Raw genomic sequence first — 5,246 nt, forward strand, 5'->3', positions numbered from 1 at the left:
CGCGCCGGAAGCTGCGCGCCGACTTCCTTCCGCGGGGCGCAGACTTCCCAGCGGCCGGGGCCCGGCGCTGCTCTTCCCGGGCGGCCGCGGTCCGCGAGGCTGGCGGCGGCGGGGAAGGCGCGGGCTCCGGGTGCGCTCCCCACCCACGGGGCCGTCTCGGACTCTCCTCTTCCCGTGACCGCTCCTCCACGCCCCCCCAGGCACCATGTCCCCGGCCGCCCCCTTGGTTCTTGGGCAACGCGGGTTCCAGACAGAGCACAAAGCGGAGTCCATTCCAGGCGAGCGGGGCTTGCCCGTGGGAGGCACGCGCGTTCTGGCCGGCGCAGGCCTGGCGGTCAGGAAGTTGGACTCTGGAATCGGATTGCTGGCTCCGTAGCTAACTTCCGTTGCGTGTGGTCCAGGACCTCTAAGCAGATTCTCTCTCTCGTGTTGCCGTTTCCACGGTTGTGTAAATGACACCCACTCGTGAAGTTGTTGTGAAGATTGATTCAGAAAGCGTGTTAGCAAAGCATTTAGTGCAATGCCCGGCGCATCAGTTAAGTATCCGCTGTGATGGGTAGTCAGCAAAGTTAGTAAAAGGGGCGTTAGTCACCCGTGTGTTTAGGGAACTCCCTAGGTGATCCCCCACCCCCATAGGGGTTATTGAGTCTAACAAAGGAGTTAATATGGAGGATTCTTACGTCAGTGAGTTAAGAAGATCAAATTTTGGTCTTAGGAAAAGTAGTGGCGACCTAGACTTAAGTCTGTTTCTGCCAAATAAACCAGAAATGATGGGGCCCAGAACTAAGATGGTGGCAATAAAGGTAGAGAGAATGGGACACATTCAGGAGATGGGAAGAAGGTGACATGGTAAGACTGACAAGATGGGGCCAGAGTAGGTGGGGGAAGTGAGCAGGATGCTCAGTTTTCTGGCTTGAGCACCAGGGGCGGTGCCACAGGGGGGGAGGGGGGTCCCCAGCATGAAGTTGGGGCAATAAGTACTAGTAAGAGTAGTTTTGGCCGAAACCGGTTTGGCTCAGTGGATAGAGCGTCGGCCTGCGGACTGAAGGGTCTCGGGTTCGATTCCGGTCAGGGGCATGTGCCTGGGTTGTGGGCGCATCCCCGGTGGGGGGTGTGCAGGAGGCGGTTGATCGATGTTTCTAACTCTCTATCTCTCTCCCTTCCTCTCTGTAAAAAATCAATAAAATATATTTAAAAAAAAAAAAGTAGTTTTGAACATGTAGAAGTTGAGGTCGTCGGGCCATCACAGGAGAGGTGGCCAGTTGTTATTTCTGTATGAAGCTCTGCAGAAATAAGTTGGGCTGGGAATCAGATCCCGGTGAAACCAAAGTGAATGATGTCATTAGAGGGGTTTCTAGTAAAAGGATAAGAGGATGGCGCAGAGATGGGTAGCAAGGTGTTTAGTTGCCGTTGGCAGCCTTAAGAGATGATGGAGCCGTGGGTCCTATGAGCCTGGGTCCCTGCGGGTTTCATGGGGCAGAGTTGTTACACCAGCCCCGGACTGCCTGCCTTGAGCTGTTTACAAGAAAGAGATAATTTTCTATCTTGCTAAAGCCACTGTTACTTTGTGCTTTTCTGTTATTTGAAGCAGAATAGTCTTAACGGATGCACGGACCAAGGCTAAAACAATCATCAGCCTTTCGTAATTATCTTTCAGATTCATTCTCATACACATCCTCAGACACTAAACTTAGATAGCATAAGCCCCTTTAGGCACAGCCTTTCTCAGACACATATTGGTCCCCTTCAACAGATACTAGCTTTTTCAGCCCCCCCTCCCCCCCACCACCACACACACACACTGACCTCCAATATACCTACCCACCCTTTTCTGTGAAAAACACACTAGTCCCAAACTGATACACTGACCTCATATCCTCATTTTCCTACTCATTTCCCTAACACAAAAACTTGGTCCTTTAGGTACCCATTGCCACCAGCTAGACACACCTGCTTCATTTATCACTTTTTTTTAATCCTCACCCAAGGATATTTTTTCCATTGATTTTTTTTTTTTAAAGAGAGGGGAGGGGAGGAAGGAGAGGGAGAGGGAGGGAGGGAGGGAGGGAGAGAGAGAGAGAGAGAGAGAGAGAGAAAACAAGGATGTGGGAGAAAACCATCTATGGGTTGCCTCCCGCATGTGCCGGGGATGGAGCCTGCAACCAGGACCCTAACCATTGAGAAAAATCAGCCAGACTCATTTATCACTTCTTGACTCACACTGTATGACCCCTGAAGGTGCACACACCGACCCCTCACTCACACCCTTGACCTTAGATTTAACTGTTCATATCCTCAAATGCACATATTCATATTCACTCCTTTAGATACGCACGTGGACCCTTGACAAACCTCATTGCCATCCTCAAGCAGATATGCTTATTCCCTTATTCGTATACTTCTAGAGAAGGGATGCTGACCAGTAATATGCTGGTGTTTAACAGCCTCTCCAAGTGGGAAGGGGGGCTCTGATGTACATAGTATTTGCCGATTGCCATGGCACAAATCCTCTAACCAGGGCCAATTTCAAGCTGTCAGTAGTTTGACAGCCTGCTCTCAAAATTCCTGACCATTTAACAGTGGCTCTCAGAAGCACTTGGCTACAGTACACCGTGAACACTGATTGTGACAGACGCCCTCACCTGCTTTAAGTGACTCCCTGGCCTGGTGGCAAGGTGGCTAGTAGCGTAGGCTTTTAATTCCCGGCCTCATGGAGGCAGTGTAGTGCATGGTTAGCAGCTATTACGGTATTCAAGGGTTGTGATGAGGCTTTAAATGAGATCATCATGACTTTTTCAAATGATGTTTATAAATTTGAACAACAACAAAATAATAATAATTAAAAAAACTACAGCCCTGACTGAGTAGCTCAGTTGGTTAGTGTCAGCCTAGGTTGTGAGTTCGATCCCCGGTCAGGGTATTTACAAGACTCAACCAATGAATGCATAAATACGCAGAGCAACAAAATGATTTTTCTCTCTCTCCCTCCCTCTCTTTCTCTCTCTCTAAAATAGGTAAATAAATAAATAATTTTTTAAAAAGAATAAAAAATTTTAAAAAGTTGAAAAAATGTTTATAGGAGACTGCGCACAATGCCTGCCCCATAGCAAGAACATTGCATAAAATATTTTAAAATAACCCTTTCTGATGTACTGATTCCAAGAGACACCCAAGAATTCAGAAATATAGATCCAAACTTCTCCCCAAGACAATCAATACTATCACCGAGAACCACTAAAATACATCCTCTGAACAAAGGCATGCTCTAAATTGGGTGGTACACATTCTTGGGACCTCAGGAGTTTATAGAGGAGCGGAAACCAAATATGGGCGAGATAGCAAACTAAACTAGCAGTGCTCAGGCAAATTCAGCTCTCAAAAGAGTTTTGTTTGGCACCAGAAAGATTTTAGGCGAACGTGTCTCTTCCATTTTCACAGTCCCCATCCTTGCTGTTGTCTTAACCAGTGATGGCGAACCTTTTGAGCTCGGCGTGTCAGCATTTTGAAAAACCCTAACTTAACTCTGGTGCCGCGTCACATATAGAAATTTTTTGATCTTTGCAACCATAGTAAAACAAAGACTTATATTTTTATATGTATTTTATATATTTAAATGCCATTTAACAAAGAAAAATCAACCAAAAAAATGAGTTCGCGTGTCACCTCTGACACGCGTGTCATAGGTTCGCCATCACTGTCTTACACCCTCCTCTCTTTGCTCATTTGTTACTGCCCCAGACCTTTAGCCATCCGGCTCGCCACTCCCTGATTTAAATTAATACCCTTTAAACGAAGGCTTAGGTGTGTGCGTAACAATAACAAAAGTTAACTTTTATGGACCACTTACTTTGTGCCAGGCATGATCTTAACACTTACTTTAACCCTATTTGGGTGGATACCTTTCCATCTTTTTTACAGACAGGAAACTGAGTTTCAGAGAGAAACTAACTTGCTAACTCACAGAGCTGGTAAGTGCTTTGAATCTCGGTGTGTTTGCCTCTGGTCTACTGAACTATGACTAGATCGAGGAGGACATTCCAGGAAAAGGTGACCCAAGCGAGGGAGAGAAGGTATATCATATCTGTGGACGGAGGGCATTGGAGACGGCGGCAGGCTGAGGTGGGGAAGGCTCTGAACACGGGAGATAAAGGTACTGACTTTTGGGTAAATTGAGTTTGCCCATTTTGCCACCACCCCCCCCCCCCCCCCCCCCCGCCCACCACCCTAGTATAAACCTGGAATCCTGCAAGAGCCTCTTTACCGGTCTTCCTCTTCCCCTTTCATTCCTGTTCATCTCAATATAACTCTTACTTTCATCAGTGTGATCGTTTGGGGATGCAAATAGATCCTCTGTGACCTGACCCTGTTTAAAATCCTTCTCGGACCTATCCCTGCACTGAGGATAAAATCCAAAAGCTTTAACGTGGTCCTTCAGGCCCTGCCTCCACCCACCTGCCGAGACCTGCTTGTCCTCTCCCTCCCATTGCCCACGTTGCTGTACTAATTGGCTAATATGAAGGCCCCACCCATCCTTGGTCTTATTCAGCTTAAATGTCATTTTCTCCAAGAGGCCCTCCTGACTCCACCTAGATAAGGTTCCTCTGTCCTCTCCTAGCAACCTCACCTCACAGAACAGCATGCTACGTGATTGTTGTGTTAGTGTGTTTAAAGATTAAGGTCTGTCTTCCTCACTAGACTGTAAACCCCTCACGGGGACAAGGACCGTATCTGTTTCCCTCATTGCTGTAGACCAGGGGTCCTCAAACTTTTTAAACAGGGGGCCAGTTCACTGTCCCTCAGACCGTTGGAGGGCCAGACTATAGTCTAAAAAAAAACTATGAACAAATTCCTATGCACACTGCACATATCTTATTTTGAAGTAAAAAACCAAAACGGGAACAAATACAATATTTGTATTTGCATGTGGCCCACGGGCCGTAGTTTGAGGACCCCTGCTGTAGACCCTTGTTGAGCACAACCCTGCTAATGTTAAGTTTCCCATAAGTGTTTGTAGAATAAATAGATGAATTAACAGGTGGGTCAGAGCCATAGCTTCTTTTTCTTGGGCGGTGCGCGGCACACAGACAAGCATACACTGTCGGTGCTCAGTAGACATTTGAATATATTTTGACAATGGGCACAGAGATTTATTTCAGCTTAAACTTTATTGGTTTGGCTCGTCTCGGGTACCCAGGAGCTGAGTCAGGGAGGGGCAGAGTCCAGTCCTGAGCTGGGTTTAGTCAGAG

This window comes from Myotis myotis, unplaced genomic scaffold (assembly GCF_014108235.1).
Source record: "Myotis myotis isolate mMyoMyo1 unplaced genomic scaffold, mMyoMyo1.p scaffold_m19_p_17, whole genome shotgun sequence".
Taxonomy (NCBI): Eukaryota; Metazoa; Chordata; class Mammalia; order Chiroptera; family Vespertilionidae; genus Myotis; species Myotis myotis.